At 46.0% G+C, this 14234-nt stretch overlaps 1 protein-coding gene across 3 annotated transcripts in view; it reads right to left on the reverse strand.

Moving 5' to 3' along the window:
- The window catches only part of DUSP22 (dual specificity phosphatase 22), a 68755-nt gene that overhangs the window by 27483 nt on the left and 27038 nt on the right, over positions 1-14234 (reverse strand). The gene's annotated exons all lie outside the window — the stretch shown is intronic.

Consider the following 14234-nt stretch of genomic DNA (forward strand, 5'->3'; position numbering starts at 1 on the left):
AGTGGAGAAAAACATTTAGGGAACTATTTGCTCAGGTCGAAAAATTAAAAAAAAAATAAAAAGGAGAAGTTTTTCACTCATCTTTTGTTGCCAAGGAACTGCAGAGAAACTAAAGTTCCTGGTTATTTTCCGTGACCATTCATACAAATAATCCTGCTTTGGTTTGCAAACAGCTTGTAGATTTAGGAAAAATTCAAACGGTACATCAAAAGAGTGAAATAGTTGAGTACTTTTCAGTAAGTGTCAACTACTTTTAAAACCAGCATCTCAGATGCTAGGTTATATATTCCAATTTTTTAATGTATTTCATTTAGGATTCTGAATGTTCAAAAAGGAAGCACTGTTAGTAAAATTCTTAACATAGTGAGTGAAAACTGTAACATCACATTACACCTTTCTCCATCAATTTTAGTATCATGACAGCTACAATTTCACGGATGCACCAATACGACCTTTACACCCTAGGGATAATTTGCTTTATTTTGCTTGCTTTTCAGGACGATAAAAGTTTGTATATCAAAAAAACACTTTTTTTTCTTTTTTAAAGATGGCTCAATCTGAAAAAAATAAACTTCATATACTCCTCTATAAAACTCAGAAAAAGGTCTATGTAAATCCATGCTATAACAGGCATGCTAAATTTGAGTTTTATTTTTTAAAAACTGGCTTTTGGAGGGACTGAAAGAATGTTTCAAAAGGTCTGTCAAGTAAAAAACACAAAACATAAAAATCTGATGTTCTCTTTCTAAGATATTATAGCTTGATGAAGAATTAGATACATTATTTTTAAATTCTTCCTCTCCTAATTGCCTTATCTCACAGAATCTTGCCACCATGTCATGGACAATATTGGGGATTGGGGGAGCACATCAGAAACTGGAAAAGGAACCAGCCTTGGAGAATAAAAGGGCAGATAGGTAGAAGAGTGATAAAGACAACCGCAGGTTCCCCAGAAGATGGAGTTACAAAGCAACATATCTTCAAGAATTATTCACAAGTAATTTTTGCATTTTTAAACTTTTGTTAACTCCTATTGTTAGGAATTTCTGTGCTGTACTTGCTAATAGGAACAACTAAATGTGTAGCTGCCCCTAATCCTTCCACACGTCCTATACATTTTAATAGTTCCTAACACTGTGAGTTCTACTTTTCCAGTACAGGCACCAGATACACTTCATGTCCCAACATCCCTTGTGATCACAGCGCAGACTCCCCACCTGGCTTCATGGATCCAAGGATACACCCTCAGAATCAGATCAGGAGCTACTGAGTGGGATCTGAGAAGCGTGTGTGGGCTCCGTGGGTGCAGAGTGGGGCAAAGTGCATGCGCTTTACTGGTGCAGGTGGGGCAGGGGTGGGCTGGCTCAGGGCAAAGTGGGTGCTCAGCCTGGGGCCAGTTTTTTGGGGATCGCTTCTGAACTTCAGCCTAAAACCTGTTCTCCATCTATTCTGAGGGAACCATGAGCTTTGAGCTCTCTGTCAGTAAGAGCTCAGTTTCCTGCTGAAACTGACTTAGAGCAGGATCTGTTGACTGCAACTAAAATCTAAGTGATTAAATTCCCTCTTGCCCTCTCCCACAATGATGAGGAGTCAGATCGACATTTTTTCCCCTGCAGTTTCTGTATATTTTGTTTCCAGCTCTGAATCAATCTTTACATTCCCAATAAAAGCCCTTTTGGGTCTTGAAGGAGATGAGTTTTATTACCACTGTTTATCCACATGCGAACATCTCACTTGAGACCAAATGGGCTTCAACCATGCCAAGGGTTAATTTAGGATCTGCTGGTGGAAGAGGAAAGTGAAGCAGCAGCTTCTCCCTCCTTTGCCTTCACTCTGTCATCCCCAGTGGCCTCCGCCTGTCTCTGTCCTCATTTCTCCTGGGCCCGTGGGCTGTGCTCTGCTGGGAACACTGAGCAGTTGTCTGAAACTCTAAAATGTCTTCAAACCCAGAGAGGTATGACAGCTGGGACTTAAAGAGAAAGCAAATGGAAAAGGAAATATTACTGTTAAAAGTAATTTCAGTCCTTTCCTCCATGGAGGCCAAACAAGCTTGTTGGTATAGATCCACATACATTGACCACTTCCTGCAGCCACCATTGAAATGACTCAGTCACTTCTTTCCTTTTACTCTTAAGTGAGAGTTGGCAGTGGATCAGTCCAGAAGCCTGTGAAATCCTTTCCTCCCACACACCTCCTCCACCCTCCTTGGAGACCGGCACCTCCAGAGGGACCAGAAGGAGTCTCAAGTTCCCAACTTCCCTTCCAGTGCCCTCTTCAGTATTAGCGACTCCCATCTGGCAGGGGTGCTTTAGTGAACCCTTTCTAAGACCAGATGGAAATGCTCACCTGTCACAGACGTTGACTGACAGCCACTTTATTCTAGCAGAATCTAAAATCAGCCTGGTCTATAATAGCAAGAGGAAAGAATAAAAAAAAGGACAGGAAGAGAATGGACAGAGGGTCTGCTGAATAGCTTTTTGTTGGCTGAGAGCATTCACCATTAAGTACCATGCATGGGACTGGACAGCACTGTGCTTCCTACAGGCAGTCTCCATGTGTGGTTGTGTTCCCTTTTGTGGCACCTGAGGCACAAAAAATAACAACTCAGGTTGGTCCCATGAGGCAGGAGCACCTTGTCAGGTGGGCACGAGAATCTACCCACAGGAGGATGGCAAAGGCTCTCTCTCCATCTGGGAACCACCCAAGATGAGAAGGCAGCTCTTAGCCATGCTGGCTCATGCCACATGAGCCACACGCCTACCCACATTTGCTGGGGTAGGCGTGTGGCAGCTGCAGTTTCCCATGTGTGTCTTTTAAAGAGAAACAAAATGGCTCCCAACCACAATCTGGGGACCCCCTGCTGTTAAGGCAGGATTATATTCTGTGGGAGACAGAGTAACAACAGCAATGATAACACATTTCCCTGCAAGGGTGCCCAGCATACAGCAGGCACTCACTGAACTATCTGCAGAGTGATGAGAGAGAGGATGAGAACAAGGACCACGAAGACACACTGCGAGATGAGTGCAAGGAAAGAAACACACTGCAAAGCACCATCCTTTGTCCTGGTGACCACGAAACAAGAGGTGGGCTTTGCCCACGCCATGCAAAGGTCAAGCCACCCACACATGCTCCAGGGACACCAGCGTGACTCCTGGGCACTGGAACAGGACGCAGCTGAGAGCCAGTCGGTGTGATCCACAATAAGAATATGCAAACTCAGTCAAGGAAGGAGTCAAAACTGTCAAAAAGGTTCAGCTGCTCGCCACCCAAGAACATCTATTTATCTTGCTTAGTCATTAACAAAGGCCACAGACTACAGAATTTGAGTTACCTTAAAACAACTTCAGATACCTGCACATGTGTACAATTCATGACAGTTACTTACTAATTCAGAAAGCAAGTATGAGTCCCCCAGTGCCACAAGAAAGCTGGGCCCACTTAAAAGTATCCTAGTACTAATGAAATTAAGTTCTGCAAGTGTTTTAATGTGGTGTGGAATAGATGTTTCACCGAATAGGTCTTAAAGACAGGACCACTCTCCAGTGCTGAAGTTTATAGAAATGGAGATAAAGGATAGGATGTGTTTAGATAAATTATGGAAAGTAGAACAAACTTGGAGGTTAAAAAAAAGGCCATAAAAATTCTAGAACAATCTGAAACATTAATAAAAATAACAGTGATGTTTCCATTACTATAGTGTTTGCTGTAAGGTATTCACCCCTTTCTACTACCTCTAATATTTGAGAAAGTAAAGATAAAATGGGTTATCTTCCTGTTGCAATAAAATTCTGACTAAATAAATAAAAATTCAGCACTTTCCATGATGTTCCAAAAAAATTGGATTGGTGGAAAGCTAATTAGCATTAAAGTTTTGAGACTATAAATATCATGTTATGACGTTTCAATCTAGAGTGCACTGAAATACAAAAACAAGCTCAGTTAAGAAAAAGGGGCTCTGTGTATGCTTCAAGACCATCATGATTTCTGTGAGGACTAAAAAAGAGCAGCTGGTTTATCTTGACTGCATATGGCATTATAAGCGGCCTAACATGATGAAGTGAGCGCCAGAGAGAGGAAAAGTGGGAAGAATTAAGAAACAGTCTCTACCTGTATTGAGGGGACCACGTGTACACTGAATATTATATTTCTAACACTAAGCAGCATGTATAAAACAACTGGGATAAAACCATGTGGTGTAAAAATTAGGAAGATGCAGGAAAGAGGCAGGAGAGATGGGGTATCTGTGAAGGAAAGTTTTCTGGTGACGCTTTCATGTTTAGTTTTGGAAAGAAACAACAGACGTCCCTTGGAGAAGAAAGTTCAGAAAGTATTCCAGCGGCTCTTCTTGAACCAGAGCTTAGAGCTGTCTAAGTCCATCTTCTCAAACGTTCTAACACTTTTCAGTTTTCTGTTTCAACAAGTATGGTAACCACCAGAAGTGAGGTTTTTACCTTTATTTGGGCCTGAAACTAAAGATTACACTTAAAACGATACGGAGGCAGGTACCTGAAAAGCAGGGCCAGGGCTCTGATTTCATGACTGGTAAAGAAAGAGATCAAACTCTCGCTTGTTTCAAGTATGATTTCTAACATTCACTGTTCTTTTCTTTCTGAGGCACTGTAAGAAGGAGAGTCTTCTGAAGAGCCCAGCTGACATTCTACTTTCCACAAGGAAGGTAAGCCTTTAGAAGCCATGTCTCTTGCCCCACACAGCCAACAGAAACCAGTTACAGGACTGAACTGGATCCCTGTAGGAGCCTGTTCAAAACACGAGGAGAAGAGTAAGTTCCTGAGGGCTGGGATCAGGAAATCATGCAATGGAAAAGCATTTTGGCTGCTATTAAGCATATGATGACTAGAAGCCCCGGTTTCTCATCTCAGCCCCTGCGGCAGCAGTGACAGCATGGGCCAGCCCACGAGGGGTCATCCTCCAGCAATGGTGTCTGTTCTTTGACCATGAGGCCCGTGAGGGAGGTGTCAGGTGCCTTGCTGAACCAGCCTGTATAGCCCTGCACACACACTCTGTATTCACGTTGTCCCGCTACCACAATTAACAACTGAGCGAAACCAGCCAGTGACCTCTCAAGAGTTACTTCCACCTCATCCCCAGACGTCTGACCCTAAAAAAGAAAGAAGAGAATTAGAAGCCAAATTTAAATGTGAACCACTCCTCCCCTGATCAGAAGCACGGTCACAGCTTATAACACTATTATGAGAAATACACAAAGCAGAAGACTCTCCCATTGGAGACAAACTCTGTCTATACTATTTTGTGGTAAAAATACACATAAGATTTACCAGCGTAGGCCAGGCACAGTGGCTCACACCTGTAATCCCAGCACTTTGGGAGGCCAAAGCGGGTGGATCAAGAGGTCAGGAGTTCAAGACTAGCCTGGTCAACATGGTGAAACCCCAGCCCTACTAAAAAATATAAAAATTAGCCAGGTGTAGTAGTGGGCACCTATAATCCCAGCTACTTGAGAGGCTGAGGCAAGAAAATAGCTTGAACCTGGGAGGCAGTGGTTACAGTGTGCCAAGATCGCATCACATCATTGCACTCCAGCCTGGGGCACAGTGAGACTCCGTCTCAAAAAAAAAAAAAAAAAAGAGAAGAAAAAAGATTTACCGTTGTAACCATTTACGGTGTATGGTTCAGTGGCATTAAGTACGTTCACACTGTTGTGCAACTATCACCACCACCCACCTCCAGGACTTTTTCATTTTCCTAAAGTAAAACTCTGTACCCATTAAGTAATAGCTCCTCATTCCTCCCACCCCCTGACCACCACCTTTCTCCTTTCTACCTCTATGAATCTACTACTGCACTTTCATATAAACCTGACGGCAAACAAACTCTGAAAACAGTCTGGCCACACTCTTGAAGATTGCAGACCCAAAAGATGGCAATCATGAACTTGAAATTGCTTTTTGATGCACACTACATGTTTGACGATCTGTCTCCTCTTTGCAAGGCATCTTTATTTCACAGAAAGCATATGAAAATGCTCATTTCCACGTGTGGAAGCCCAGCTCAGTGCCTGGCACACACATTTTGATTATTTCTCCTCCAGGTATGGCTTTTCACATAGCCGGTAACAGTTGCAGAAATTATGTGAGGTTAAAGGGGGAAAAGCAGAATTCAAAATCCCATTCCCAGAAAGATTACATCTGGAAAAACTTATGCATGTCTATGTACTAAGTGCTGGAAGGAAGTCAACACCAAAAAATAACATAGGCAAGGTCAAGCAGATGAGACCTCTCCTTGCTATTTTGTTTGCATCACAGCAAAAGTCCCAAATAAATAACTGTAGAAAGCTGCCACGGCAGATACAGACGCTCCTTTTGTTAGGCTGCATTATTCATGTTTGAAGTCCATGAATACAAGCTGAAGATGCATGTTCTTAAAGCTACCATTTGCCACTGGTTCTTCTTGCATCAGCTAAATTTAGGAAACAGTTCTACAAATAATGACTTCCAAGAACTCTGTGGTACTGGTGGGGCAGGGAAGGAGTAGGAGGTCAGAGTGGAGAGACAAGATTTAGCCTCTGGTTTGATTCTGTGAGACAACATGCAAATGAAAAACCTCCAACACCTGCTGGCTTCTTTCAGGTTAGTCAAAAACAGACATACACTTGACTTGTCAAATCAACAGATGAGGACTCAAAAGTTTATTTTTGTTCAAGATATTTCAGTGCAAAGCTAAAGTGGTCACGGTCAGAATGTCAGATTTCCTCCAGCCATAGGGGCTGGGTTATGGGAAGGCAGCCAGGGAGATTCACTCTAGCTCCATCTCACCACTGAAAGCCCTATAGTGTTTTCGGTTCAGCTGCAGGACTTGCTGATGTACACATTGTGACTCATGAAAACTGGGCCAGTTTCAGCAGTAACTCAAGACCAAGGCATTCCGTGGTATTACTTAATGAAGGTGAATCCTGAACAATCCATATCAAAAAACTGCCATAAGTGAAAGCTTCTGCTTAGGAATCAGTAGTAGATATTCTAAGAGCATTCTCTGTCTATGTCATTAGGGAAAAATTTATCTTTTACAAGCATTATTAAATCACACATCTCAACTGCTGAAAAACATTCAGTTGGCTCCTCTCTGCAAAGTAGAGAAGACCCACTTCCACAGTGCTTCAGCACCTGGCCACAACCCCTTCCTGACCTCACATCCACGATGTCTCCCTCCTACACCCCCAGCTCCCCAAACTCCAGCGACCCTGGGCTGCTCTGAGTCTCCCCACATGTTCTGTGCTTTCCTGCCCCTGGCCATCCTGCCAAGTCCCTGTGGTTTCTCGCTCTGGAAGAGGCTTTCTGTATGGCTCTTCTCGGTAAAATCTTCCTGACACACCCAGCAGGTTCTCACGAAACCTTCCCTCCCCTCCTTGGCCTCCTCCTCAGCAAACTTCGGCCCTGTGCTGGACACCCACACCACCAGCAGCACACGGGCACATGGGCCTGGCACCGAGGACTGGGGCTGTGTGAAGGGCCAGTCTGTCTCACAGACCCCAGAGTCCTCGAACAGCCAGGGCTGTGCTCACCATCTATCAATCTCCTGGCACCTCACTTCTGTTAACGGTTCCAAGTGAAGAAAAGAATGCATGGGGAGGGACGTGCCATTTCAGAATTTTACCCAATGCGCCTTGACAGCGCTGCTCTCAGGCTGGCGACGGCACCTGCAGGCAGCCCTGGTGTCACCATCCAGCATAGGCCGCCAGTGCCAGGGCCTTATTGGGCCCGTGCCTCCACCTTTATTCTCCTCCATGTTGTAAACGGGGCTCTGCTGGAGTGCACTCTCCCCCATGGAAAACCATCATAGGCAAAGACAAAGCAAATATGCCAGGCATTTTAGGGGCTGCATTAAACTGGGGGCTACCCAGCCCCAAGCTTCAGACCTGGCCTGGGCTCCTAGAAGCTCTTAGGTTCCTCTCAGTAGGGCTCCTGTTGCCCAGCAGCGAAGCCCAGGGTGGGTGAACTAGGGCCCATGTTCATGGTGGAGAGCTGTGCCCACTGATTTATGTATTGTCTGTGGCTCCTTACCTCATGGTGGAAGGTACAGTAGCTACAGCGGAAGTCTCCAAAGGCCCAACTACTTACAATCTGGGCCTTGACAGATAAAGCGTGCCAAGACCCGGTCTAGACAGTCCCATTTCACAAAGTCATTCTGATGGCTGGCAGCTGTTTTGCATGTCCCATTGGTCTTCTACAATTAAATGACATCTGATATGGCACACTACCTTCTTAGAATTGCAACACTCTTAATCTGCAGTTGTGCTTAGTTCTCTTCTTTACTCTGATGCAGACAGGGACAGGATTTCCCTTGGGTACAGGACTTTAAACAAGGAAAATCAATGCAACGTGTGAAAAATACTAAGTGCAGTGCCAGAACACAGTAGATGCTCAATAAATGGGAGTTGACAGGATTGTTGCCAGTGGCTCTCCCTCAAGGGCAATCCCATGTGTGTAATTACCAGCAGGTGCAGCATTACACATACCAGGCTGCAGAAGCCCAGGCCAGATGACTCTCCAGGCCCCAGCAGAGGGAGAGCCACACTGCTCTTCAAGTTGTGTGCTACACCTAACTTCCTGAGCCAGCCTCCCCTTCCCGGCAGGATGTGACAGCCTGCCTCAAACACAGCTCCCTCCTCAGGGAGGCACCTAGCACTGCTGGGAACGTAGTGCCTCTTTTGCAGTTGGCTAAGCCAGTGAGCTCTCGGAGCCCCTTGCTGGTGATGGAATGGTCCACCAGCTGCAGGTGGGTTACGGGCTTTGTAGACTGCCTCTTGTCTTCAGGCTTGGACACAATCTGCAGCATCTAGGAAGCCCTTTCTAAACAGCACGGACAATCCCTCCAGCTGAACAACACATCCTCCCTCTGGGATCACACTCTAGATGCCATTTTGAGGAAGAGGCAAACACTAACCCAGAGCAGGGTGCTGCCCTCCAGGGCTGGCCAGTTCTACATGGGCAGGGCTGAGGCTCAGGACATGCAAAGGCTGGATGTGGTAAGGGCCACAGGAGCTCAGGGCAGAAAGAACGTCCGTGGGTTGGGAGGGTAGAAGTAAGAAGAGCAGCTCTTCTGTTTCTCCTCAACACCAGGAGGGACACCCCCTCTGTAGTGGGAGTAAGTGAATATTAGATATTTGCTGCATTCCTGTGCTCTGAAGCACTCACTGCCTGATGTCCATGGTAGCAGGTGTGGGTGGGAGGGCGTGTTCCTTGCTCTGCTTAAGGACCAGCAGGTCAGTGCTCCAGTGCCTCCCGTGGAAGGGGTGGCACTTCTCCAAGCCCCCTACCCTGTCCCTGCCTGCCATTGCTAGCAGCCTGATGGGCAATTTTTATTTGACAGCCTCTTCCGCCATGGCACAGAAGAAGGCCCTAGGTCACCTCAGTCAGAGTCCACGTGGGGAATCACAGGGGAAAAGACTGCCCCGGTCACCAAGGAGGCCAGAGGACATTCACTGGAGTAGGCAGTCCTGGCAACAGCCAGCCAAAGCCACGCGGCTGCAAATGCACTGCTGAAGTAGGGGTAGCTGCAGAGGCTCTCATCAGAAAGGCAGGAAACCTCAGCTTAAAGGAACAGTTTTAAAAACCAGAAACACTAGGAAATGTTATCCTCCTTTGCTAGCCATGAGATCTTTTTTTCTTTAGGGCATTGGGTGGAGCCATTCCATAATGCAACTTAATTGCATTCTAGATCCACTCTCATCGACAATCATTCAGAGGAGATCTGGAATTGCCTTTTCCACTTGGGTGCTATGGGGCTGATCTCCTGCAACAGGGTATATCATAAAATAGATATATTTGATTCGTAACTATTCTACCCCAGCTAGGCTCTGCCTCCTCCCAGGTCAGTATAGCTAAAATGATCCTTGAACTGCTCTGCTTAAAAATAGTTTCCAAGAGTAGGAGTCTCCAGCCAAGGTTTGAGCTCTGCTCTGTGGGCCCTAGAGTTACAAATTGACAGGGAAGTCTGTGGCTTTGCAGCCATTCTAAGATGGCAAAGGGACACCCTATGGGCCACTTCCCCCACGTCCTCTCCTTGCACTGGTAGTGGCTGCACCTCTCATGGAAGGAGCCAAGGGTCTTGTGGATTAACCCCCAGTAGCTGGGAAAAAATCTAAGAAGGAAAAGTTGGACCTCAAGAGAAAGAGACTCTAACTCAGATTCCAGATGCACCTACTACTTCCTTTCCATGCCTAGAACTTCCACCATGAATTTCATTTGCTTTCCCGCGGAAAAAGAGGGCCAGAGCTAGCTGGCGATGCCCCTTGCTCAGTGACGAATGCTGAAACCTGATGCTTGCACTAGTTGTGGTGATAACTGAAAGGAGAGAAATAATTTCTCAATTCAAACCTAGGGTTTGACACTGCCTACCTCAACACACACACACACACACACACACACACAGAGAGAGAGAGAGAGAGAGAGAGAGAGAGAGAGATACATACAAACATACATACATACACACACACATTTTTAAAACATCCCAGGGAGTCTGGCCACATGGAAGGGAACACATTTTTAAAAGCATGGACAGAGTTTGTTCACAGCCTGTACTAAGGTGATGAAACTAGCTAGGTGCTATTGCTTCACTCTCAGAGTTTTAAAATAAGGTCTGATCACTTCCCTTGCAGGTGTGGGCAGATGCAAGGTCCACCTGCATTGCTTAGCAGGCAATGATTATTCAGGGCACCTGGAAACAGCAGAATTTGCTTAAACCAGCCTTTGGTAAACTAGGGCATATTTAAATCATTATTTTTCTTATGGCTAAAAACAACAATGGTGCCCAGAGAGCTCTTTAACTTGGCTTTGAGTCTAACCAACCTACCCACTTTAACTTCCCATTCAAACTTCTGATTGCAGACTCGAAGGCCCTCCCCACCCAGTAGCCAAAACCCATGGGATCTCCCTGGAGTAGATGTCCTCTCACACCACCACCAGGATGCTTGGGCTTTCTGCTAGTCATCCAGCCACACGTGGTGCCGTCCTGACCCAGAACCAGAAACACCCTTTCCCTCCATAGATGCTCTCCATGGATAGTCTCCTTGGTTGTTTCTATCAAACTAAGCCTCTCTTGTTTCAAACTTCTTACAGAATTGCATCTCCTCTGAAAGCACTCCAGGCTTGATATTCATGTCACCTAGTCTCCCCTCTCCAGTAGCCACAGCACCTAAAACAGCCACACACGATGGTCTTCTTGTGTTGGGGTCTGTGACTGAGAAGCTGCAGCATCTCAGCTTGGGGGAAGCAAAACACAAACCCTACACTGGAGCCAGAGTGCCCTGAGGCACCCCTGCAGGAAACCCCAAGGACTGTACTCAGAAGAGCTGAGACTAACTAGAACCCACACAAGGGGTTACAGGAGTAACAAAGATGTGTCTGTCTCACAACATACATGTGGCAGCTGACGAGACCATGTGTTCACAGGCTGTGAATGCTGTCACATAATACTATATAAAAGCAAGACGCTGGAGGATGGCCCCACCATCTTCCCCTGGTCATGCTTCCTAGCATTTTCTTGCATGTTTTTATTCAACAGCACTGGCTTAGCTTCCTACATACACTGTGATACTGTGATGCCCAAATACTCATGTCCAGCCTAGACCTCTCTCCTGAGCCCTGGATCTGTATTTCTACCCACTTTGAGTACCACATGGACATTCCACCCATGACTGAGCTTGGTCCCTTCCTTCTACCCAGCTCTGCTTCCTGGAGCGCTCACATCCCTGGTGGCACAGTCATGGGTACTGACAGCCTAATGAGCTGTACCCTAAAGCATCCCTGACTCCCCTGCCTGAGAAGTGACTTTCTGTCTGTATTTTGAAGCTGTCAGATGAGGTGCCTGAGTTTATGGCTGTTATAACTTCTTGATGAATTTTTCCTTTTTTTATTTATGTAGTTTCCCTCTTTACCCTAATTATTATTTTTTCTTTTGCCTTCAATTCCATTTTATCACATAAAAAAAATCGCTATGCCATCTTCCTTTTGCTTGATTCTCGCTAGAGAATCTTTCCCCCTTCTTTGATTTTCAACCTTGTTATGTCACTTTATGGAAGATTTTCAGATCAAATCTGACTCATTTACTCCTAAAAAAATATCCAGTCCCCAGCATCCCAGTTCAGACCCTTATCACTTCTAACCAGGACTACTTCAAGAGCTTCTGAGGGTCTCTGGGGTACCCACCTCCCTCACTCCATTCCATCCTTGAGGCAACATCCTCTAAAAGAAATCTGAATGTGTCACCTGGCTTTGTTATGTATCTTTACTGGATCACTGTTTACTGCAGGATGAAGCTCAGACTCCTAAGCTTAACAAACGATGTCTTTGCTAATCTGCTCGGAGCCTGCTTTTCCAGTCTGGCCACCCTGGCGAGCTCTCGAGTGCCAGGACACACCTTCCCCTTGCATGATGCCTTAGTGCACCCTGTGCCTCTGCATGTACTGCTTTCTCTCCCCACAATCCCACCTCCAACTCAACTATCTATCATCTCCATCACTGCCTAGAAAATCTCTATTATCATTAGGACCACACCAAGCTTTCACCTTGGTGAAGCCCTGCTGTCTGCCAGTGTTAGCCGCTTCCCCTGGGTGCCCAGGACCCTTGCCTCTGGTATGCATTTTTAAGGATTTACATGCCTGTCTCTCCTTAATGCTGGAGCACATCGCACTTCTCTTCATATTTTATCCCCAGTTCCTGTTACAAGGAGGTGTTCAATAAGTGTTTGCTGAGTCTGGAGGGATAATAACTTCCAATATAGCCAAAAGGAGAACTGAAGACAGCACCACCCTCACCCTGCTGTACTGACCACCCTCTCCACTCTATCATCAGGTGGGGCTCACCTCTCCCTCCCTGACCTGCTGTGAAGCACTACTCCGAAAGCAGACATACCACCTCATCCTCCCTCCCCACTGAGTCAAACGGCACTAGCCCTACACGGCTGCCTCAACACCCCCTCTTTACAAAGTCTTCCCCAAATCTCCCAGCCCATGGCCATGCAGCCCCTGCATGGACTGACAGAGCCCATACCATGTAGGACAGGCGCTTTGGGATCCACAGGCAACCTGGCTGCAGTGGCATCTGTGCACACTACACTCTGTCGGAACACGGAGGAGCCCACATGCTACATGCTTCTCCCAAGACCTTGGTTTGGAGATTGTGGCAGATCTTGCCCCTCACACATTCCCCACTGAGGACAGGGTAAAATGCAAACCAGGAAACCTACTCCAAGAATGCAGTACTCCATACACCTGTGCCAGGTACTTGCTCAAAAAAGAGCAGTCAGGAGGAAACGTTCAGACACCAGGACTTCACACAAAGGCAAAATCTAGGAAAAGTGTTCTGCAAAACGTTTCAGTTGTAAGGAGAGGCTTGTCAGTGAGTATAAGCCCTAGAGAGAAGGTCCCCAGCTGAAGGACAGGGTACCTCTAGGAAGCCAGGCCAAAAGAGCGCTTCCATTTAGAAATTTAAAAAACCGTTTCCACCCTAGACTCGTTAAGTACTGGAAGATCTCAAGCCCTCTGAGTCTGGCTATGCAGGAGTTCTCGCTCTAAGGCTCCATTTGCAAGTGAGTCTGTGGCAGCAGGACCAGTAGGCGGGGGGGCCGCCTTCACACACCTGAGTGCCACACAGGGAACTCAGAAACAGCCTGCTTCGAGAAAGAGCGATTACTAGACAGTTTTCGATCCCTGCGATAATCATTTCTATTTGAGTCATATCTATTTAAATCTGGGGTTGGCTTCAAACAAATTTGTCTCAACACATGAAAGCTGCTGCAAGCTTTTGGTACAGCAAGTACCACTGATTCTGGGCGGCTTCAAAGAGGTTTTCCTAGAGAGGTGAAAACAGCTGAGGTGTGCTGGAAATAACTGTCAATCTGAAAACCATTCCAGGTCAAACAGCAACTGGTTTTCAAAAGACCTGGACCTTTATAGCGACTTCACAGCCACAGTGCTTTTCGGTAAGATAACTGAATTAACCTATGCTGGAAACAATGGCCAACTCAAATAGGAAATCTTGCCCAGTTCTTCAAGCTGCATCCCCAGGGGATCTGTGAGTCCTAAAATGGGCAGATTCATTTCATGTCCAATCGATCAGGTAGAAGTAGAGTACGTAGGAAATAAAGTCTAGACCATTAAAGATGTGTCTTGGGCTATCTTCTTCTGAAGATTAAGATGACTGAAATAAAGTGGATGACATACTTGCTTTGTACCCATTGGCCGTGGATGACAG

The sequence above is a fragment of the Sapajus apella genome, unplaced genomic scaffold (assembly GCF_009761245.1).
Source record: "Sapajus apella isolate SASKATOON/1434 unplaced genomic scaffold, GSC_monkey_1.0 scaffold70, whole genome shotgun sequence".
NCBI lineage: Eukaryota > Metazoa > Chordata > Mammalia > Primates > Cebidae > Sapajus > Sapajus apella.